Here is a 22,646-nt window from a genome sequence, read left to right on the forward strand (position 1 = left end):
CCTATAGTTTTCTTCCCTATCCCTGCACTGCCGCTTTCCACAGATAGGATGCTGTGTAATCATAGGCTCTGGTGGAGTTTGGAAAGAAAATACACATCAGCCAGAGGCAGAAATAGTCTAAGAAAGTATCAAGCACAATTACCAGTCAATATCAGAACGCATTGAAGAATATCAGGAAATAGCCGATTAAACCTGTGTGGAAAAAAGTCTTATTTGTGTTTTCTCCACTTTATTTTATAGTAAGATGATACATACTTTTTCTTCTACAGTGAATACATTAAGGTGTGGTATTGCCCCATTACACATCATCCAGACATGCATTCATATATTGCATGTTAACAATGAAAATATTGCAAATATTGTAAAGAGACTTTCAATTTCTATTTTTTTGGTCAAAAAGCACTAAAATTTTAGTTGTTTTCGCCCAACGTGGGGCTCAAACCCACGACCCTGAGATTAAGAGTCTCATGCTCTACCGACTGAGCTAGCCGGGCTCCTTTGGATGCCTATAGTTTTCTTCCCTATCCCTGCACTGCCGTTTTCCACAGATAGGATGCTGTGTAATCATAGGCTCTGGTGGAGTTTGGAAAGAAAATACACATCAGCCAGAGGCAGAAATAGTCTAAGAAAGTATCAAACACAATTACCAGTCAATATCCGAACGCATTGAAGAATATCAGGAAATAGCCGATTAAACCTGTGTGGAAAAAAGTCTTATTTGTGTTTTCTCCACTTTATTTTATAGTAAGATGATACATACTTTTTCTTTTACAGTGAATACATTAAGGTGTGGTATTGCCCCATTACACATCATCCAGACATGCATTCATATATTGCATGTTAACAATGAAAATATTGCAAATATTGTAAAGAGACTTTCAATTTCTATTTTTTTGGTCAAAAAGCACTAAAATTTTAGTTGTTTTCGCCCAACGTGGGGCTCGAACCCACGACCCTGAGATTAAGAGTCTCATGCTCTACCGACTGAGCTAGCCGGGCTCCTTTGGATGCCTATAGTTTTCTTCCCTATCCCTGCACTGCCGTTTTCCACAGACAGGATGTATTTTTTTGGTCAAAAAGTCCTACAATTTTAGTTGTTTTCGCCCAACGTGGGGCTCGAACCCACAACCCTGAGATTAAGAGTCTCATGCTCTACCGACTGAGCTAGCCGGGCTCCTTTGGATACCTATAGTTTTCTTCCCTATCCCTGCACTGCCGTTTTCCACAGATAGGATGCTGTGTAATCATAGGCTCTGGTGGAGTTTGGAAAGAAAATACACATCAGCCAGAGGCAGAAATAGTCTAAGAAAGTATCAAACACAATTACCAGTCAATATCAGAACGCATTGAAGAATATCAGGAAATAGCTGATTAAACCTGTGTGGAAAAAAGTCTTATTTGTGTTTTCTCCACTTTATTTTATAGTAAGATGATACATACTTTTTCTTTTACAGTGAATACATTAAGGTGTGGTATTGCCCCATTACACATCATCCAGACATGCATTCATATATTGCATGTTAACAATCAAAATATTGCAAATATTGTAAAGAGACTTTCAATTTCTATTTTTTTGGTCAAAAAGCATTAAAATTGTAGTTGTTTTTGCCCAACGTGGGGCTCGCACCCACGACCCTGAGATGAAGAGTCTCATGCTCTACCGACTGAGCTAGCCGGGCTCCTTTGGATGCCTATAGTTTTCTTCCCTATCCCTGCACTGCCGCTTTCCACAGATAGGATGCTGTGTAATCATAGGCTCTGGTGGAGTTTGGAAAGAAAATACACATCAGCCAGAGGCAGAAATAGTCTAAGAAAGTATCAAACACAATTACCAGTCAATATCAGAACGCATTGAAGAATATCAGGAAATAGCCGATTAAACCTGTGTGGAAAAAAGTCTTATTTGTGTTTTCTCCACTTTATTTTATAGTAAGATGATGCATACTTTTTCTTTTACAGTGAATACATTAAGGTATGGTATTGCCCCATTACACATCATCCAGACATGCATTCATATATTGCATGTTAACAATGAAAATATTGCAAAGAGACTTTCAATTTCTATTTTTTTGGTCAAAAAGCACTAAAATTTTAGTTGTTTTCCCCCAACGTGGGGCTCGAACCCACGACCCTGAGATTAAGAGTCTCATGCTCTACCGACTGAGCTAGCCGGGCTCCTTTGGATGCCTATAGTTTTCTTCCCTATCCCTGCACTGCCGCTTTCCACAGATAGGATGCTGTGTAATCATAGGCTCTGGTGGAGTTTGGAAAGAAAATACACATCAGCCAGAGGCAGAAATAGTCTAAGAAAGTATCAAACACAATTACCAGTCAATATCAGAACGCATTGAAGAATATCAGTAAATAGCCGATTAAACCTGTGTGGAAAAAAGTCTTATTTGTGTTTTCTCCACTTTATTTTATAGTAAGATGATACATACTTTTTCTTTTACAGTGAATACATTAAGGTGTGGTATTGCCCCATTACACATCATCCAGACATGCATTCATATATTGCATGTTAACAATGAAAATATTGCAAATATTGTAAAGAGACTTTCAATTTCTATTTTTTTGGTCAAAAAGCACGAAAATTTTAGTTGTTTTCGCCCAACGTTTTCTTCCCTATCCCTGCACTGCCGCTTTCCACAGATAGGATGTATTTTTTTGGTCAAAAAGCACTACAATTTTAGTTGTTTTCGCCCAACGTGGGGCTCGAACCCACGACCCTGAGATTAAGAGTCTCATGCTCTACCGACTGAGCTAGCCGGGCTCCTTTGGATGCTTATAGTTTTCTTCCCTATCCCTGCACTGCCGTTTTCCACAGATAGGATGTATTTTTTTGGTCAAAAAGAACTACAATTTTAGTTGTTTTCGCCCAACGTGGGGCTCGAACCCACGACCCTGAGATTAAGAGTCTCATGCTCTACCGACTGAGCTAGCCGGGCTCCTTTGGATGCCTATAGTTTTCTTCCCTATCCCTGCACTGCCGTTTTCCACAGATAGGATGTATTTTTTTGGTCAAAAAGCAGTACAATTTTAGTTGTTTTCGCCCAACGTGGGGCTCGAACCCACGACCCTGAGATTAAGAGTCTCATGCTCTACCGACTGAGCTAGCCGGGCTCCTTTGAATGCCTATAGTTTTCTTCCCTATCCCTGCACTGCCGCTTTCCACAGATAGGATGCTGTGTAATCATAGGCTCTGGTGGAGTTTGGAAAGAAAATACACATCAGCCAGAGGCAGAAATAGTCTAAGAAAGTATCAAACACAATTACCAGTCAATATCAGAACGCATTGAAGAATATCAGGAAATAGCCGATTAAACCTGTGTGGAAAAAAGTCTTATTTGTGTTTTCTCCACTTTATTTTATAGTAAGATGATACATACTTTTTCTTTTACAGTGAATACTTTAAGGTGTGGTATTGCCCCATTACACATCATCCAGACATGCATTCATATATTGCATGTTAACAATGAAAATATTGCAAATATTGTAAAGAGACTTTCAATTTCTATTTTTTTGGTCAAAAAGCACTACAATTTTAGTTGTTTTCGCCCAACGTTTTCTTCCCTATCCCTGCCGCTTTCCACAGATAGGATGTATTTTTTTGGTCAAAAAGCACTACAATTTTAGTTGTTTTCCCCCAACGTGGGGCTCGAACCCACGACCCTGAGATTAAGAGTCTCATGCTCTACCGACTGAGCTAGCCGGGCTCCTTTGGATGCCTATAGTTTTCTTCCCTATCCCTGCACTGCCGCTTTCCACAGATAGGATGCTGTGTAATCATAGGCTCTGGTGGAGTTTGGAAAGAAAATACACATCAGCCAGAGGCAGAAATAGTCTAAGAAAGTATCAAACACAATTACCAGTCAATATCAGAACGCATTGAAGAATATCAGTAAATAGCCGATTAAACCTGTGTGGAAAAAAGTCTTATTTGTGTTTTCTCCACTTTATTTTATAGTAAGATGATACATACTTTTTCTTTTACAGTGAATACATTAAGGTGTGGTATTGCCCCATTACACATCATCCAGACATGCATTCATATATTGCATGTTAACAATGAAAATATTGCAAATATTGTAAAGAGACTTTCAATTTCTATTTTTTTGGTCAAAAAGCACGAAAATTTTAGTTGTTTTCGCCCAACGTTTTCTTCCCTATCCCTGCACTGCCGCTTTCCACAGATAGGATGTATTTTTTTGGTCAAAAAGCACTACAATTTTAGTTGTTTTCGCCCAACGTGGGGCTCGAACCCACGACCCTGAGATTAAGAGTCTCATGCTCTACCGACTGAGCTAGCCGGGCTCCTTTGGATGCTTATAGTTTTCTTCCCTATCCCTGCACTGCCGTTTTCCACAGATAGGATGTATTTTTTTGGTCAAAAAGAACTACAATTTTAGTTGTTTTCGCCCAACGTGGGGCTCGAACCCACGACCCTGAGATTAAGAGTCTCATGCTCTACCGACTGAGCTAGCCGGGCTCCTTTGAATGCCTATAGTTTTCTTCCCTATCCCTGCACTGCCGCTTTCCACAGATAGGATGCTGTGTAATCATAGGCTCTGGTGGAGTTTGGAAAGAAAATACACATCAGCCAGAGGCAGAAATAGTCTAAGAAAGTATCAAACACAATTACCAGTCAATATCAGAACGCATTGAAGAATATCAGGAAATAGCCGATTAAACCTGTGTGGAAAAAAGTCTTATTTGTGTTTTCTCCACTTTATTTTATAGTAAGATGATACATACTTTTTCTTTTACAGTGAATACTTTAAGGTGTGGTATTGCCCCATTACACATCATCCAGACATGCATTCATATATTGCATGTTAACAATGAAAATATTGCAAATATTGTAAAGAGACTTTCAATTTCTATTTTTTTGGTCAAAAAGCACTAAAATTTTAGTTGTTTTCGCCCAACGTGGGGCTCGAACCCACGACCCTGAGATTAAGAGTCTCATGCTCTACCGACTGAGCTAGCCGGGCTCCTTTGGATGCCTATAGTTTTCTTCCCTATCCCTGCACTGCCGTTTTCCACAGATAGGATGCTGTGTAATCATAGGCTCTGGTGGAGTTTGGAAAGAAAATACACATCAGCCAGAGGCAGAAATAGTCTAAGAAAGTATCAAACACAATTACCAGTTAATATCTGAACGCATTAAAGAATATCAGGAAATAGCCGATTAAACCTGTGTGGAAAAAAGTCTTATTTGTGTTTTCTCCACTTTATTTTATAGTAAGATGATACATACTTTTTCTTTTACAGTGAATACATTAAGGTGTGGTATTGCCCCATTACACATCATACAGACATGCATTCATATATTGCATGTTAACAATGAAAATATTGCAAATATTGTAAAGAGACTTTCAATTTCTATTTTTTTGGTCAAAAAGCACGAAAATTTTAGTTGTTTTCGCCCAACGTTTTCTTCCCTATCCCTGCACTGCCGCTTTCCACAGATAGGATGTATTTTTTTGGTCAAAAAGCACTACAATTTTAGTTGTTTTCGCCCAACGTGGGGCTCGAACCCACGACCCTGAGATTAAGAGTCTCATGCTCTACCGACTGAGCTAGCCGGGCTCCTTTGGATGCCTATAGTTTTCTTCCCTATCCCTGCACTGCCGCTTTCCACAGATAGGATGCTGTGTAATCATAGGCTCTGGTGGAGTTTGGAAAGAAAATACACATCAGCCAGAGGCAGAAATAGTCTAAGAAAGTATCAAGCACAATTACCAGTCAATATCAGAACGCATTGAAGAATATCAGGAAATAGCCGATTAAACCTGTGTGGAAAAAAGTCTTATTTGTGTTTTCTCCACTTTATTTTATAGTAAGATGATACATACTTTTTCTTCTACAGTGAATACATTAAGGTGTGGTATTGCCCCATTACACATCATCCAGACATGCATTCATATATTGCATGTTAACAATGAAAATATTGCAAATATTGTAAAGAGACTTTCAATTTCTATTTTTTTGGTCAAAAAGCACTAAAATTTTAGTTGTTTTCGCCCAACGTGGGGCTCAAACCCACGACCCTGAGATTAAGAGTCTCATGCTCTACCGACTGAGCTAGCCGGGCTCCTTTGGATGCCTATAGTTTTCTTCCCTATCCCTGCACTGCCGTTTTCCACAGATAGGATGCTGTGTAATCATAGGCTCTGGTGGAGTTTGGAAAGAAAATACACATCAGCCAGAGGCAGAAATAGTCTAAGAAAGTATCAAACACAATTACCAGTCAATATCCGAACGCATTGAAGAATATCAGGAAATAGCCGATTAAACCTGTGTGGAAAAAAGTCTTATTTGTGTTTTCTCCACTTTATTTTATAGTAAGATGATACATACTTTTTCTTTTACAGTGAATACATTAAGGTGTGGTATTGCCCCATTACACATCATCCAGACATGCATTCATATATTGCATGTTAACAATGAAAATATTGCAAATATTGTAAAGAGACTTTCAATTTCTATTTTTTTGGTCAAAAAGCACTAAAATTTTAGTTGTTTTCGCCCAACGTGGGGCTCGAACCCACGACCCTGAGATTAAGAGTCTCATGCTCTACCGACTGAGCTAGCCGGGCTCCTTTGGATGCCTATAGTTTTCTTCCCTATCCCTGCACTGCCGTTTTCCACAGACAGGATGTATTTTTTTGGTCAAAAAGTCCTACAATTTTAGTTGTTTTCGCCCAACGTGGGGCTCGAACCCACAACCCTGAGATTAAGAGTCTCATGCTCTACCGACTGAGCTAGCCGGGCTCCTTTGGATACCTATAGTTTTCTTCCCTATCCCTGCACTGCCGTTTTCCACAGATAGGATGCTGTGTAATCATAGGCTCTGGTGGAGTTTGGAAAGAAAATACACATCAGCCAGAGGCAGAAATAGTCTAAGAAAGTATCAAACACAATTACCAGTCAATATCAGAACGCATTGAAGAATATCAGGAAATAGCTGATTAAACCTGTGTGGAAAAAAGTCTTATTTGTGTTTTCTCCACTTTATTTTATAGTAAGATGATACATACTTTTTCTTTTACAGTGAATACATTAAGGTGTGGTATTGCCCCATTACACATCATCCAGACATGCATTCATATATTGCATGTTAACAATCAAAATATTGCAAATATTGTAAAGAGACTTTCAATTTCTATTTTTTTGGTCAAAAAGCATTAAAATTGTAGTTGTTTTTGCCCAACGTGGGGCTCGCACCCACGACCCTGAGATGAAGAGTCTCATGCTCTACCGACTGAGCTAGCCGGGCTCCTTTGGATGCCTATAGTTTTCTTCCCTATCCCTGCACTGCCGCTTTCCACAGATAGGATGCTGTGTAATCATAGGCTCTGGTGGAGTTTGGAAAGAAAATACACATCAGCCAGAGGCAGAAATAGTCTAAGAAAGTATCAAACACAATTACCAGTCAATATCAGAACGCATTGAAGAATATCAGGAAATAGCCGATTAAACCTGTGTGGAAAAAAGTCTTATTTGTGTTTTCTCCACTTTATTTTATAGTAAGATGATGCATACTTTTTCTTTTACAGTGAATACATTAAGGTATGGTATTGCCCCATTACACATCATCCAGACATGCATTCATATATTGCATGTTAACAATGAAAATATTGCAAAGAGACTTTCAATTTCTATTTTTTTGGTCAAAAAGCACTAAAATTTTAGTTGTTTTCCCCCAACGTGGGGCTCGAACCCACGACCCTGAGATTAAGAGTCTCATGCTCTACCGACTGAGCTAGCCGGGCTCCTTTGGATGCCTATAGTTTTCTTCCCTATCCCTGCACTGCCGCTTTCCACAGATAGGATGCTGTGTAATCATAGGCTCTGGTGGAGTTTGGAAAGAAAATACACATCAGCCAGAGGCAGAAATAGTCTAAGAAAGTATCAAACACAATTACCAGTCAATATCAGAACGCATTGAAGAATATCAGTAAATAGCCGATTAAACCTGTGTGGAAAAAAGTCTTATTTGTGTTTTCTCCACTTTATTTTATAGTAAGATGATACATACTTTTTCTTTTACAGTGAATACATTAAGGTGTGGTATTGCCCCATTACACATCATCCAGACATGCATTCATATATTGCATGTTAACAATGAAAATATTGCAAATATTGTAAAGAGACTTTCAATTTCTATTTTTTTGGTCAAAAAGCACGAAAATTTTAGTTGTTTTCGCCCAACGTTTTCTTCCCTATCCCTGCACTGCCGCTTTCCACAGATAGGATGTATTTTTTTGGTCAAAAAGCACTACAATTTTAGTTGTTTTCGCCCAACGTGGGGCTCGAACCCACGACCCTGAGATTAAGAGTCTCATGCTCTACCGACTGAGCTAGCCGGGCTCCTTTGGATGCTTATAGTTTTCTTCCCTATCCCTGCACTGCCGTTTTCCACAGATAGGATGTATTTTTTTGGTCAAAAAGAACTACAATTTTAGTTGTTTTCGCCCAACGTGGGGCTCGAACCCACGACCCTGAGATTAAGAGTCTCATGCTCTACCGACTGAGCTAGCCGGGCTCCTTTGGATGCCTATAGTTTTCTTCCCTATCCCTGCACTGCCGTTTTCCACAGATAGGATGTATTTTTTTGGTCAAAAAGCAGTACAATTTTAGTTGTTTTCGCCCAACGTGGGGCTCGAACCCACGACCCTGAGATTAAGAGTCTCATGCTCTACCGACTGAGCTAGCCGGGCTCCTTTGAATGCCTATAGTTTTCTTCCCTATCCCTGCACTGCCGCTTTCCACAGATAGGATGCTGTGTAATCATAGGCTCTGGTGGAGTTTGGAAAGAAAATACACATCAGCCAGAGGCAGAAATAGTCTAAGAAAGTATCAAACACAATTACCAGTCAATATCAGAACGCATTGAAGAATATCAGGAAATAGCCGATTAAACCTGTGTGGAAAAAAGTCTTATTTGTGTTTTCTCCACTTTATTTTATAGTAAGATGATACATACTTTTTCTTTTACAGTGAATACTTTAAGGTGTGGTATTGCCCCATTACACATCATCCAGACATGCATTCATATATTGCATGTTAACAATGAAAATATTGCAAATATTGTAAAGAGACTTTCAATTTCTATTTTTTTGGTCAAAAAGCACTAAAATTTTTGTTGTTTTCGCCCAACGTGGGGCTCGAACCCACGACCCTGAGATTAAGAGTCTCATGCTCTACCGACTGAGCTAGCCGGGCTCCTTTGGATGCCTATAGTTTTCTTCCCTATCCCTGCACTGCCGTTTTCCACAGATAGGATGCTGTGTAATCATAGGCTCTGGTGGAGTTTGGAAAGAAAATACACATCAGCCAGAGGCAGAAATAGTCTAAGAAAGTATCAAACACAATTACCAGTTAATATCTGAACGCATTGAAGAATATCAGGAAATAGCCGATTAAACCTGTGTGGAAAAAAGTCTTATTTGTGTTTTCTCCACTTTATTTTATAGTAAGATGATACATACTTTTTCTTTTACAGTGAATACATTAAGGTGTGGTATTGCCCCATTACACATCATCCAGACATGCATTCATATATTGCATGTTAACAATGAAAATATTGCAAATATTGTAAAGAGACTTTCAATTTCTATTTTTTTGGTCAAAAAGCACTACAATTTTAGTTGTTTTCGCCCAACGTTTTCTTCCCTATCCCTGCCGCTTTCCACAGATAGGATGTATTTTTTTGGTCAAAAAGCACTACAATTTTAGTTGTTTTCGCCCAACGTGGGGCTCGAACCCACGACCCTGAGATTAAGAGTCTCATGCTCTACCGACTGAGCTAGCCGGGATCCTTTGGATGCCTATAGTTTTCTTCCCTATCCCTGCACTGCCGCTTTCCACAGATAGGATGCTGTGTAATCATAGGCTCTGGTGGAGTTTGGAAAGAAAATACACATCAGCCAGAGGCAGAAATAGTCTAAGAAAGTATCAAACACAATTACCAGTCAATATCAGAACGCATTGAAGAATATCAGGAAATAGCCGATTAAACCTGTGTGGAAAAAAGTCTTATTTGTGTTTTCTCCACTTTATTTTATAGTAAGATGATACATACTTTTTCTTCTACAGTGAATACATTAAGGTGTGGTATTGCCCCATTACACATCATCCAGACATGCATTCATATATTGCATGTTAACAATGAAAATATTGCAAATATTGTAAAGAGACTTTCAATTTCTATTTTTTTGGTCAAAAAGCACTAAAATTTTAGTTGTTTTCGCCCAACGTGGGGCTCAAACCCACGACCCTGAGATTAAGAGTCTCATGCTCTACCGACTGAGCTAGCCGGGCTCCTTTGGATGCCTATAGTTTTCTTCCCTATCCCTGCACTGCCGTTTTCCACAGATAGGATGCTGTGTAATCATAGGCTCTGGTGGAGTTTGGAAAGAAAATACACATCAGCCAGAGGCAGAAATAGTCTAAGACAGTATCAAACACAATTACCAGTCAATATCCGAACGCATTGAAGAATATCAGGAAATAGCCGATTAAACCTGTGTGGAAAAAAGTCTTATTTGTGTTTTCTCCACTTTATTTTATAGTAAGATGATACATACTTTTTCTTTTACAGTGAATACATTAAGGTGTGGTATTGCCCCATTACACATCATCCAGACATGCATTCATATATTGCATGTTAACAATGAAAATATTGCAAATATTGTAAAGAGACTTTCAATTTCTATTTTTTTGGTCAAAAAGCACTAAAATTTTAGTTGTTTTCGCCCAACGTGGGTTTCGCACCCACGACCCTGAGATTAAGAGTCTCATGCTCTACCGACTGAGCTAGCCGGGCTCCTTTGGATGCCTATAGTTTTCTTCCCTATCCCTGCACTGCCGCTTTCCACAGATAGGATGCTGTGTAATCATAGGCTCTGGTGGAGTTTGGAAAGAAAATACACATCAGCCAGAGGCAGAAATAGTCTAAGAAAGTATCAAACACAATTACCAGTCAATATCAGAACGCATTGAAGAATATCAGGAAATAGCCGATTAAACCTGTGTGGAAAAAAGTCTTATTTGTGTTTTCTCCACTTTATTTTATAGTAAGATGATGCATACTTTTTCTTTTACAGTGAATACATTAAGGTATGGTATTGCCCCATTACACATCATCCAGACATGCATTCATATATTGCATGTTAACAATGAAAATATTGCAAAGAGACTTTCAATTTCTATTTTTTTGGTCAAAAAGCACTAAAATTTTAGTTGTTTTCGCCCAACGTGGGGCTCGAACCCACGACCCTGAGATTAAGAGTCTCATGCTCCACCGACTGAGCTAGCCGGGCTCCTTTGGATGCCTATAGTTTTCTTCCCTATCCCTGCACTGCCGCTTTCCACAGATAGGATGCTGTGTAATCATAGGCTCTGGTGGAGTTTGGAAAGAAAATACACATCAGCCAGAGGCAGAAATAGTCTAAGAAAGTATCAAACACAATTACCAGTCAATATCAGAACGCATTGAAGAATATCAGGAAATAGCCGATTAAACCTGTGTGGAAAAAAGTCTTATTTGTGTTTTCTCCACTTTATTTTATAGTAAGATGATACATACTTTTTCTTTTACAGTGAATACATTAAGGTGTGGTATTGCCCCATTACACATCATCCAGACATGCATTCATATATTGCATGTTAACAATGAAAATATTGCAAATATTGTAAAGAGACTTTCAATTTCTATTTTTTTGGTCAAAAAGCACTAAAATTTTAGTTGTTTTCGCCCAACGTGGGGCTCGAACCCACGACCCTGAGATTAAGAGTCTCATGCTCTACCGACTGAGCTAGCCGGGCTCCTTTGGATGCCTACAGTTTTCTTCCCTATCCCTGCACTGCCGTTTTCCACAGATAGGATGCTGTGTAATCATAGGCTCTGGTGGAGTTTGGAAAGAAAATACACATCAGCCAGAGGCAGAAATAGTCTAAGAAAGTATCAAACACAATTACCAGTTAATATCTGAACGCATTGAAGAATATCAGGAAATAGCCGATTAAACCTGTGTGGAAAAAAGTCTTATTTGTGTTTTCTCCACTTTATTTTATAGTAAGATGATACATACTTTTTCTTTTACAGTGAATACATTAAGGTGTGGTATTGCCCCATTACACATCATCCAGACATGCATTCATATATTGCATGTTAACAATGAAAATATTGCAAATATTGTAAAGAGACTTTCAATTTCTATTTTTTTGGTCAAAAAGCACGAAAATTTTAGTTGTTTTCGCCCAATGTTTTCTTCCCTATCCCTGCACTGCCGCTTTCCACAGATAGGATGTATTTTTTTGGTCAAAAAGCACTAAAATTTTAGTTGTTTTCGCCCAATGTGGGGCTCAAACCCACGACCCTGAGATTAAGAGTCTCATGCTCTACCGACTGAGCTAGCCGGGCTCCTTTGGATGCCTATAGTTTTCTTCCCTATCCCTGCACTGCCGCTTTCCACAGATAGGATGCTGTGTAATCATAGGCTCTGGTGGAGTTTGGAAAGAAAATACACATCAGCCAGAGGCAGAAATAGTCTAAGAAAGTATCAAACACAATTACCAGTCAATATCAGAACGCATTGAAGAATATCAGGAAATAGCCGATTAAACCTGTGTGGAAAAAAGTCTTATTTGTGTTTTCTCCACTTTATTTTATAGTAAGATGATACATACTTTTTCTTTTACAGTGAATACATTAAGGTGTGGTATTGCCCCATTACACATCATCCAGACATGCATTCATATATTGCATGTTAACAATGAAAATATTGCAAATATTGTAAAGAGACTTTCAATTTCTATTTTTTTGGTCAAAAAGCACTAAAATTTTAGTTGTTTTCGCCCAACGTGGGGCTCGAACCCACGACCCTGAGATTAAGAGTCTCATGCTCTACCGACTGAGCTAGCCGGGCTCCTTTGGATGCCTATAGTTTTCTTCCCTATCCCTGCACTGCCGTTTTCCACAGATAGGATGTATTTTTTTGGTCAAAAAGCAGTACAATTTTAGTTGTTTTCGCCCAACGTGGGGCTCGAACCCACAACCCTGAGATTAAGAGTCTCATGCTCTACCGACTGAGCTAGCCGGGCTCCTTTGGATGCCTATAGTTTTCTTCCCTATCCCTGCACTGCCGCTTTCCACAGATAGGATGCTGTGTAATCATAGGCTCTGGTGGAGTTTGGAAAGAAAATACACATCAGCCAGAGTCAGAAATAGTCTAAGAAAGTATCAAACACAATTACCAGTCAATATCAGAACGCATTGAAGAATATCAGGAAATAGCCGATTAAACATGTGTGGAAAAAAGTCTTATTTCTGTTTTCTCCACTTTATTTTATAGTAAGATGATACATACTTTTTCTTTTACAGTGAATACATTAAGGTGTGGTATTGCCCCATTACACATCATCCAGACATGCATTCATATATTGCATGTTAACAATGAAAATATTGCAAATATTGTAAAGAGACTTTCAATTTCTATTTTTTGGTCAAAAAGCACTAAAATTTTAGTTGTTTTCGCCCAACGTGGGGCTCGAACCCACGACCCTGAGATTAAGAGTCTCATGCTCTACCGACTGAGCTAGCCGGGCTCCTTTGGATGCCTATAGTTTTCTTCCCTATCCCTGCACTGCCGTTTTCCACAGATAGGATGTATTTTTTTGGTCAAAAAGCAGTACAATTTTAGTTGTTTTCGCCCAACGTGGGGCTCGAACCCACGACCCTGAGATTAAGAGTCTCATGCTCTACCGACTGAGCTAGCCGGGCTCCTTTGGATACCTATAGTTTTCTTCCCTATCCCTGCACTGCCGTTTTCCACAGATAGGATGCTGTGTAATCATAGGCTCTGGTGGAGTTTGGAAAGAAAATACACATCAGCCAGAGGCAGAAATAGTCTAAGAAAGTATCAAACACAATTACCAGTCAATATCAGAACGCATTGAAGAATATCAGGAAATAGCCGATTAAACCTGTGTGGAAAAAAGTCTTATTTGTGTTTTCTCCACTTTATTTTATAGTAAGATGATACATACTTTTTCTTCTACAGTGAATACATTAAGGTGTGGTATTGCCCCATTACACATCATCCAGACATGCATTCATATATTGCATGTTAACAATGAAAATATTGCAAATATTATAAAGAGACTTTCAATTTCTATTTTTTTGGTCAAAAAGCACTAAAGTTTTAGTTGTTTTTGCCCAACGTGGGGCTCAAACCCACGACCCTGAGATTAAGAGTCTCATGCTCTACCGACTGAGCTAGCCGGGCTCCTTTGGATGCCTATAGTTTTCTTCCCTATCCCTGCACTGCCGCTTTCCACAGATAGGATGCTGTGTAATCATAGGCTCTGGTGGAGTTTGGAAAGAAAATACACATCAGCCAGAGGCAGAAATAGTCTAAGAAAGTATCAAACACAATTACCAGTCAATATCAGAACGCATTGAAGAATATCAGGAAATAGCCGATTAAACCTGTGTGGAAAAAAGTCTTATTTGTGTTTTCTCCACTTTATTTTATAGTAAGATGATACATACTTTTTCTTTTACAGTGAATACTTTAAGGTGTGGTATTGCCCCATTACACATCATCCAGACATGCATTCATATATTGCATGTTAACAATGAAAATATTGCAAATATTGTAAAGAGACTTTCAATTTCTATTTTTTTGGTCAAAAAGCACTAAAATTTTAGTTGTTTTCGCCCAACGTTTTCTTCCCTATCCCTGCACTGCCGTTTTCCACAGATAGGATGTATTTTTTTGGTCAAAAAGCAGTACAATTTTAGTTGTTTTCGCCCAACGTGGGGCTCGAACCCACGACCCTGAGATTAAGAGTCTCATGCTCTACCGACTGAGCTAGCCGGGCTCCTTTGGATACCTATAGTTTTCTTCCCTATCCCTGCACTGCCGTTTTCCACAGATAGGATGCTGTGTAATCATAGGCTCTGGTGGAGTTTGGAAAGAAAATACACATCAGCCAGAGGCAGAAATAGTCTAAGAAAGTATCAAACACAATTACCAGTCAATATCAGAACGCATTGAAGAATATCAGGAAATAGCCGATTAAACCTGTGTGGAAAAAAGTCTTATTTGTGTTTTCTCCACTTTATTTTATAGTAAGATGATACATACTTTTTCTTCTACAGTGAATACATTAAGGTGTGGTATTGCCCCATTACACATCATCCAGACATGCATTCATATATTGCATGTTAACAATGAAAATATTGCAAATATTATAAAGAGACTTTCAATTTCTATTTTTTTGGTCAAAAAGCACTAAAGTTTTAGTTGTTTTTGCCCAACGTGGGGCTCAAACCCGCGACCCTGAGATTAAGAGTCTCATGCTCTACCGACTGAGCTAGCCGGGCTCCTTTGGATGCCTATAGTTTTCTTCCCTATCCCTGCACTGCCGCTTTCCACAGATAGGATGCTGTGTAATCATAGGCTCTGGTGGAGTTTGGAAAGAAAATACACATCAGCCAGAGGCAGAAATAGTCTAAGAAAGTATCAAACACAATTACCAGTCAATATCAGAACGCATTGAAGAATATCAGGAAATAGCCGATTAAACCTGTGTGGAAAAAAGTCTTATTTGTGTTTTCTCCACTTTATTTTATAGTAAGATGATACATACTTTTTCTTTTACAGTGAATACTTTAAGGTGTGGTATTGCCCCATTACACATCATCCAGACATGCATTCATATATTGCATGTTAACAATGAAAATATTGCAAATATTGTAAAGAGACTTTCAATTTCTATTTTTTTGGTCAAAAAGCACTAAAATTTTAGTTGTTTTCGCCCAACGTGGGGCTCGAACCCACGACCCTGAGATTAAGAGTCTCATGCTCTACCGACTGAGCTAGCCGGGCTCCTTTGGATGCCTATAGTTTTCTTCCCTATCCCTGCACTGCCGTTTTCCACAGATAGGATGCTGTGTAATCATAGGCTCTGGTGGAGTTTGGAAAGAAAATACACATCAGCCAGAGGCAGAAATAGTCTAAGAAAGTATCAAACACAATTACCAGTTAATATCTGAACGCATTGAAGAATATCAGGAAATAGCCGATTAAACCTGTGTGGAAAAAAGTCTTATTTGTGTTTTCTCCACTTTATTTTATAGTAAGATGATACATACTTTTTCTTTTACAGTGAATACATTAAGGTGTGGTATTGCCCCATTACACATCATCCAGACATGCATTCATATATTGCATGTTAACAATGAAAATATTGCAAATATTATAAAGAGACTTTCAATTTCTATTTTTTTGGTCAAAAAGCACTACAATTTTAGTTGTTTTCGCCCAACGTTTTCTTCCCTATCCCTGCCGCTTTCCACAGATAGGATGTATTTTTTTGGTCAAAAAGCACTACAATTTTAGTTGTTTTCGCCCAACGTGGGGCTCGAACCCACGACCCTGAGATTAAGAGTCTCATGCTCTACCGACTGAGCTAGCCGGGATCCTTTGGATGCCTATAGTTTTCTTCCCTATCCCTGCACTGCCGCTTTCCACAGATAGGATGCTGTGTAATCATAGGCTCTGGTGGAGTTTGGAAAGAAAATACACATCAGCCAGAGGCAGAAATAGTCTAAGAAAGTATCAAACACAATTACCAGTCAATATCAGAACGCATTGAAGAATATCAGGAAATAGCCGATTAAACCTGTGTGGAAAAAAGTCTTATTTGTGTTTTCTCCACTTTATTTTATAGTAAGATGATACATACTTTTTCTTCTACAGTGAATACATTAAGGTGTGGTATTGCCCCATTACACATCATCCAGACATGCATTCATATATTGCATGTTAACAATGAAAATATTGCAAATATTGTAAAGAGACTTTCAATTTCTATTTTTTTGGTCAAAAAGCACTAAAATTTTAGTTGTTTTCGCCCAACGTGGGGCTCAAACCCACGACCCTGAGATTAAGAGTCTCATGCTCTACCGACTGAGCTAGCCGGGCTCCTTTGGATGCCTATAGTTTTCTTCCCTATCCCTGCACTGCCGTTTTCCACAGATAGGATGCTGTGTAATCATAGGCTCTGGTGGAGTTTGGAAAGAAAATACACATCAGCCAGAGGCAGAAATAGTCTAAGACAGTATCAAACACAATTACCAGTCAATATCCGAACGCATTGAAGAATATCAGGAAATAGCCGATTAAACCTGTGTGGAAAAAAGTCTTATTTGTGTTTTCTCCACTTTATTTTATAGTAAGATGATACATACTTTTTCTTTTACAGTGAATACATTAAGGTGTGGTATTGCCCCATTACACATCATCCAGACATGCATTCATATATTGCATGTTAACAATGAAAATATTGCAAATATTGTAAAGAGACTTTCAATTTCTATTTTTTTGGTCAAAAAGCACTAAAATTTTAGTTGTTTTCGCCCAACGTGGGTTTCGCACCCACGACCCTGAGATTAAGAGTCTCATGCTCTACCGACTGAGCTAGCCGGGCTCCTTTGGATGCCTATAGTTTTCTTCCCTATCCCTGCACTGCCGCTTTCCACAGATAGGATGCTGTGTAATCATAGGCTCTGGTGGAGTTTGGAAAGAAAATACACATCAGCCAGAGGCAGAAATAGTCTAAGAAAGTATCAAACACAATTACCAGTCAATATCAGAACGCATTGAAGAATATCAGGAAATAGCCGATTAAACCTGTGTGGAAAAAAGTCTTATTTGTGTTTTCTCCACTTTATTTTATAGTAAGATGATGCATACTTTTTCTTTTACAGTGAATACATTAAGGTATGGTATTGCCCCATTACACATCATCCAGACATGCATTCATATATTGCATGTTAACAATGAAAATATTGCAAAGAGACTTTCAATTTCTATTTTTTTGGTCAAAAAGCACTAAAATTTTAGTTGTTTTCGCCCAACGTGGGGCTCGAACCCACGACCCTGAGATTAAGAGTCTCATGCTCCACCGACTGAGCTAGCCGGGCTCCTTTGGCTGCCTATAGTTTTCTTCCCTATCCCTGCACTGCCGCTTTCCACAGATAGGATGCTGTGTAATCATAGGCTCTGGTGGAGTTTGGAAAGAAAATACACATCAGCCAGAGGCAGAAATAGTCTAAGAAAGTATCAAACACAATTACCAGTCAATATCAGAACGCATTGAAGAATATCAGGAAATAGCCGATTAAACCTGTGTGGAAAAAAGTCTTATTTGTGTTTTCTCCACTTTATTTTATAGTAAGATGATACATACTTTTTCTTTTACAGTGAATACATTAAGGTGTGGTATTGCCCCATTACACATCATCCAGACATGCATTCATATATTGCATGTTAACAATGAAAATATTGCAAATATTGTAAAGAGACTTTCAATTTCTATTTTTTTGGTCAAAAAGCACTAAAATTTTAGTTGTTTTCGCCCAACGTGGGGCTCGTACCCACGACCCTGAGATTAAGAGTCTCATGCTCTACCGACTGAGCTAGCCGGGCTTCTTTGGATGCGTATAGTTTTCTTCCCTATCCCTGCACTGCCGTTTTCCACAGATAGGATGTACTCTGGTGGAGTTTGGAAAGAAAATACACATCAGCCAGAGGCAGAAATAGTCTAAGAAAGTATCAAACACAATTACCAGTCAATATCAGAACGCATTGAAGAATATCAGGAAATAGCCGATTAAACCTGTGTGGAAAAAAGTCTTATTTGTGTTTTCTCCACTTTATTTTATAGTAAGATGATACATACTTTTTCTTTTACAGTGAATACATTAAGGTGTGGTATTGCCCCATTACACATCATCCAGACATGCATTCATATATTGCATGTTAACAATGAAAATATTGCAAATATTGTAAAGAGACTTTCAATTTCTATTTTTTTGGTCAAAAAGCACTAAAATTTTAGTTGTTTTCGCCCAACTTGGGGCTCGAACCCACGACCCTGAGATTAAGAGTATCATGCTCTACCGACTGAGCTAGCCGGGCTCCTTTGGATACCTATAGTTTTCTTCCCTATCCCTGCACTGCCGTTTTCCACAGATAGGATGCTGTGTAATCATAGGCTCTGGGGGAGTTTGGAAAGAAAATACACATCAGCCAGAGGCAGAAATAGTCTAAGAAAGTATCAAACACAATTACCAGTCAATATCAGAACGCATTGAAGAATATCAGGAAATAGCCGATTAAACCTGTGTGGAAAAAAGTCTCATTTGTGTTTTCTCCACTTTATTTTATAGTAAGATGATACATACTTTTTCTTTTACAGTGAATACATTAAGGTGTGGTATTGCCCCATTACACATCATCCAGACATGCATTCATATATTGCATGTTAACAATCAAAATATTGCAAATATTGTAAAGAGACTTTCAATTTCTATTTTTTTGGTCAAAAAGCACTAAAATTTTAGTTGTTTTCGCCCAACGTGGGGCTCGAACCCACGACCCTGAGATTAAGAGTCTCATGCTCTACCGACTGAGCAAGCTGGGCTCCTTTGGATGCCCATAGTTTTCTTCCCTATCCCTGCACTGCCGTTTTCCACAGATACGATGTATTTTTTTGGTCAAAAAGCACTACAATTTTAGTTGTTTTCGCCCAACGTGGGGCTTGAACCCACGACCCTGAGATTAAGAGTCTCATGCTCTACCGACTGAGCTAGCCGGGCTCCTTTGGATGCCTATAGTTTTCTTCCCTATCCCTGCACTGCCGTTTTCCACAGATAGGATGTATTTTTTTGGTCAAAAAGCACTACAATTTTAGTTGTTTTCGCCCAACGTGGGGCTCGAACCCACGACCCTGAGATTAAGAGTCTCATGCTCTACCGACTGAGCTAGCCGGGCTCCTTTGGATACCTATAGTTTTCTTCCCTATCCCTGCACTGCAGCTTTCCACAGATAGGATGCTGTGTAATCATAGGCTCTGGTGGAGTTTGGAAAGAAAATACACATCAGCCAGAGGCAGAAATAGTCTAAGAAAGTATCAAACACAATTACCAGTCAATATCAGAACGCATTGAAGAATATCAGGAAATAGCCGATTAAACATGTGTGGAAAAAAGTCTTATTTGTGTTTTCTCCACTTTATTTTATAGTAAGATGATACATACTTTTTCTTTTACAGTGAATACATTAAGGTGTGGTATTGCCCCATTACACATCATCCAGACATGCATTCATATATTGCATGTTAACAATGAAAATATTGCAAATATTGTAAAGAGACTTTCAATTTCTATTTTTTTGGTCAAAAAGCACTAAAATTTTAGTTGCTTTCACCCAACGTGGGGCTCGAACCCACGACCCTGAGATTAAGAGTCTCATGCTCTACCGACTGAGCTAGCAAGGCTCCTTTGGATGCCTATAGTTTTCTTCCCTATCCCCGCACTGCCGTTTTCCACAGATAGGATGTATTTTTTTGGTCAAAAAGCATTACAATTTTAGTTGTGTTCGCCCAACGTGGGCTCGAACCCACGACCCTGAGATTAAGAGTATCATGCTCTACCGACTGAGCTAGCCGGGCTCCTTTGGATGCCTATAGTTTTCTTCCCTATCCCTGCACTGCCGTTTTCCACAGATAGGATGCTGTGTAATCATAGGCTCTGGTGGAGTTTGGAAAGAAAATACACATCAGCCAGAGGCAGAAATAGTCTAAGAAAGTATCAAACACAATTACCAGTCAATATCAGAACGCATTGAAGAATATCAGGAAATAGCCGATTAAACCTGTGTGGAAAAAAGTCCTATTTGTGTTTTCTCCACTTTATTTTATAGTAAGATGATGCATACTTTTTCTTTTACAGTGAATACATTAAGGTATGGTATTGCCCCATTACACATCATCCAGACATGCATTCATATATTGCATGTTAACAATGAAAATATTGCAAATATTGTAAAGAGACTTTCAATTTCTATTTTTTTGGTCAAAAAGCACTAAAATTTTAGTTGTTTTCACCCAACGTGGGGCTCGAACCCACGACCCTGAGATTAAGAGTCTCATGCTCTACCGACTGAGCTAGCCAGGCTCCTTTGGATGCCTATAGTTTTCTTCCCTATCCCTGCACTGCCGTTTTCCACAGATAGGCTGTATTTTTTTGGTCAAAAAGCATTACAATTTTAGTTGTGTTCGCCCAACGTGGGCTCGAACCCACGACCCTCAGATTAAGAGTATCATGCTCTACCGACTGAGCTAGCCGGGCTCCTTTGGATGCCTATAGTTTTCTTCCCTATCCCTGCACTGCCGTTTTCCACAGATAGGATGCTGTGTAATCATAGGCTCTGGTGGAGTTTGGAAAGAAAATACACATCAGCCAGAGGCAGAAATAGTCTAAGAAAGTATCAAACACAATTACCAGTCAATATCAGAACGCATTGAAGAATATCAGGAAATAGCCGATTAAACCTGTGTGGAAAAAAGTCCTATTTGTGTTTTCTCCACTTTATTTTATAGTAAGATGATACATACTTTTTCTTTTACAGTGAATACATTAAGGTGTGGTATTGCCCCATTACACATCATCCAGACATGCATTCATATATTGCATGTTAACAATGAAAATATTGCAAATATTGTAAAGAGACTTTCAATTTCTATTTTTTTGGTCAAAAAGCACTAAAATTTTATTTGTTTTCACCCAACGTGGGGCTCGAACCCACGACCCTGAGATTAAGAGTCTCATGCTCTACCGACTGAGCTAGCCAGGCTTCTTTGGATGCTTATAGTTTTCTTCCCTATCCCTGCACTGCCGTTTTCCACAGATAGGATGTACTCTGGTGGAGTTTGGAAAGAAAATACACATCAGCCAGAGGCAGAAATAGTCTAAGAAAGTATCAAACACAATTACCAGTCAATATCAGAACGCATTGAAGAATATCAGGAAATAGCCGATTAAACCTGTGTGGAAAAAAGTCTTATTTGTGTTTTCTCCACTTTATTTTATAGTAAGATGATACATACTTTTTCTTTTACAGTGAATACATTAAGGTGTGGTATTGCCCCATTACACATCATCCAGACATGCATTCATATATTGCATGTTAACAATCAAAATATTGCAAATATTGTAAAGAGACTTTCAATTTCTATTTTTTTGGTCAAAAAGCATTAAAATTTTAGTTGTTTTCGCCCAACGTGGGGCTCGCACCCACGACCCTGAGATTAAGAGTCTCATGCTCTACCAACTGAGCTAGCCGGGCTCCTTTGGATGCCTATAGTTTTCTTCCCTATCCCTGCACTGCCGCTTTCCACAGATAGGATGCTGTGTAATCATAGGCTCTGGTGGAGTTTGGAAAGAAAATACACATCAGCCAGAGGCAGAAATAGTCTAAGAAAGTATCAAACACAATTACCAGTCAATATCAGAACGCATTGAAGAATATCAGGAAATAGCCGATTAAACCTGTGTGGAAAAAAGTCTTATTTGTGTTTTCTCCACTTTATTTTATAGTAAGATGATACATACTTTTTCTTTTATAGTGAATACATTAAGGTGTGGTATTGCCCCATTACACATCATCCAGACATGCATTCATATATTGCATGTTAACAATGAAAATATTGCAAATATTGTAAAGAGACTTTCAATTTCTATTTTTTTGGTCAAAAAGCACTAAAATTTTAGTTCCTTTCAC

At 38.8% G+C, this 22,646-nt stretch overlaps 20 non-coding genes across 20 annotated transcripts; all 20 read right to left on the bottom strand.

The window, feature by feature from the left end:
- Positions 1-926: 926 nt before the first annotated feature.
- Positions 927-999, bottom strand: TRNAK-CUU (transfer RNA lysine (anticodon CUU)). Its single transcript has one exon. It is a non-coding gene; the product is annotated as a tRNA-Lys (tRNA).
- A 1,701-nt stretch (positions 1,000-2,700) lies between these two features.
- TRNAK-CUU (transfer RNA lysine (anticodon CUU)) lies at positions 2,701-2,773 on the bottom strand. Its single transcript has one exon. It is a non-coding gene; the product is annotated as a tRNA-Lys (tRNA).
- Positions 2,774-2,875: 102 nt separating this feature from the next.
- TRNAK-CUU (transfer RNA lysine (anticodon CUU)) lies at positions 2,876-2,948 on the bottom strand. The gene has a single exon. It is a non-coding gene; the product is annotated as a tRNA-Lys (tRNA).
- Positions 2,949-3,050: 102 nt separating this feature from the next.
- On the bottom strand, positions 3,051-3,123 carry TRNAK-CUU (transfer RNA lysine (anticodon CUU)). Its single transcript has one exon. It is a non-coding gene; the product is annotated as a tRNA-Lys (tRNA).
- A 1,118-nt stretch (positions 3,124-4,241) lies between these two features.
- TRNAK-CUU (transfer RNA lysine (anticodon CUU)) lies at positions 4,242-4,314 on the bottom strand. Its single transcript has one exon. It is a non-coding gene; the product is annotated as a tRNA-Lys (tRNA).
- A 102-nt stretch (positions 4,315-4,416) lies between these two features.
- On the bottom strand, positions 4,417-4,489 carry TRNAK-CUU (transfer RNA lysine (anticodon CUU)). The gene has a single exon. It is a non-coding gene; the product is annotated as a tRNA-Lys (tRNA).
- A 432-nt stretch (positions 4,490-4,921) lies between these two features.
- TRNAK-CUU (transfer RNA lysine (anticodon CUU)) lies at positions 4,922-4,994 on the bottom strand. Its single transcript has one exon. It is a non-coding gene; the product is annotated as a tRNA-Lys (tRNA).
- A 525-nt stretch (positions 4,995-5,519) lies between these two features.
- Positions 5,520-5,592, bottom strand: TRNAK-CUU (transfer RNA lysine (anticodon CUU)). Its single transcript has one exon. It is a non-coding gene; the product is annotated as a tRNA-Lys (tRNA).
- Positions 5,593-6,529: 937 nt separating this feature from the next.
- On the bottom strand, positions 6,530-6,602 carry TRNAK-CUU (transfer RNA lysine (anticodon CUU)). The gene has a single exon. It is a non-coding gene; the product is annotated as a tRNA-Lys (tRNA).
- A 1,701-nt stretch (positions 6,603-8,303) lies between these two features.
- Positions 8,304-8,376, bottom strand: TRNAK-CUU (transfer RNA lysine (anticodon CUU)). The gene has a single exon. It is a non-coding gene; the product is annotated as a tRNA-Lys (tRNA).
- A 102-nt stretch (positions 8,377-8,478) lies between these two features.
- Positions 8,479-8,551, bottom strand: TRNAK-CUU (transfer RNA lysine (anticodon CUU)). Its single transcript has one exon. It is a non-coding gene; the product is annotated as a tRNA-Lys (tRNA).
- A 102-nt stretch (positions 8,552-8,653) lies between these two features.
- TRNAK-CUU (transfer RNA lysine (anticodon CUU)) lies at positions 8,654-8,726 on the bottom strand. Its single transcript has one exon. It is a non-coding gene; the product is annotated as a tRNA-Lys (tRNA).
- A 432-nt stretch (positions 8,727-9,158) lies between these two features.
- TRNAK-CUU (transfer RNA lysine (anticodon CUU)) lies at positions 9,159-9,231 on the bottom strand. Its single transcript has one exon. It is a non-coding gene; the product is annotated as a tRNA-Lys (tRNA).
- A 2,531-nt stretch (positions 9,232-11,762) lies between these two features.
- On the bottom strand, positions 11,763-11,835 carry TRNAK-CUU (transfer RNA lysine (anticodon CUU)). Its single transcript has one exon. It is a non-coding gene; the product is annotated as a tRNA-Lys (tRNA).
- A 1,030-nt stretch (positions 11,836-12,865) lies between these two features.
- TRNAK-CUU (transfer RNA lysine (anticodon CUU)) lies at positions 12,866-12,938 on the bottom strand. Its single transcript has one exon. It is a non-coding gene; the product is annotated as a tRNA-Lys (tRNA).
- A 606-nt stretch (positions 12,939-13,544) lies between these two features.
- On the bottom strand, positions 13,545-13,617 carry TRNAK-CUU (transfer RNA lysine (anticodon CUU)). Its single transcript has one exon. It is a non-coding gene; the product is annotated as a tRNA-Lys (tRNA).
- A 102-nt stretch (positions 13,618-13,719) lies between these two features.
- Positions 13,720-13,792, bottom strand: TRNAK-CUU (transfer RNA lysine (anticodon CUU)). The gene has a single exon. It is a non-coding gene; the product is annotated as a tRNA-Lys (tRNA).
- Positions 13,793-14,822: 1,030 nt separating this feature from the next.
- TRNAK-CUU (transfer RNA lysine (anticodon CUU)) lies at positions 14,823-14,895 on the bottom strand. Its single transcript has one exon. It is a non-coding gene; the product is annotated as a tRNA-Lys (tRNA).
- A 937-nt stretch (positions 14,896-15,832) lies between these two features.
- Positions 15,833-15,905, bottom strand: TRNAK-CUU (transfer RNA lysine (anticodon CUU)). Its single transcript has one exon. It is a non-coding gene; the product is annotated as a tRNA-Lys (tRNA).
- Positions 15,906-19,783: 3,878 nt separating this feature from the next.
- TRNAK-CUU (transfer RNA lysine (anticodon CUU)) lies at positions 19,784-19,856 on the bottom strand. The gene has a single exon. It is a non-coding gene; the product is annotated as a tRNA-Lys (tRNA).
- Between the last annotated feature and the right edge of the window lie 2,790 nt (positions 19,857-22,646).

Source organism: Ambystoma mexicanum, chromosome 4q (assembly GCF_040938575.1).
Source record: "Ambystoma mexicanum isolate Mex_15411 chromosome 4q, UKY_AmexF1_1, whole genome shotgun sequence".
NCBI lineage: Eukaryota > Metazoa > Chordata > Amphibia > Caudata > Ambystomatidae > Ambystoma > Ambystoma mexicanum.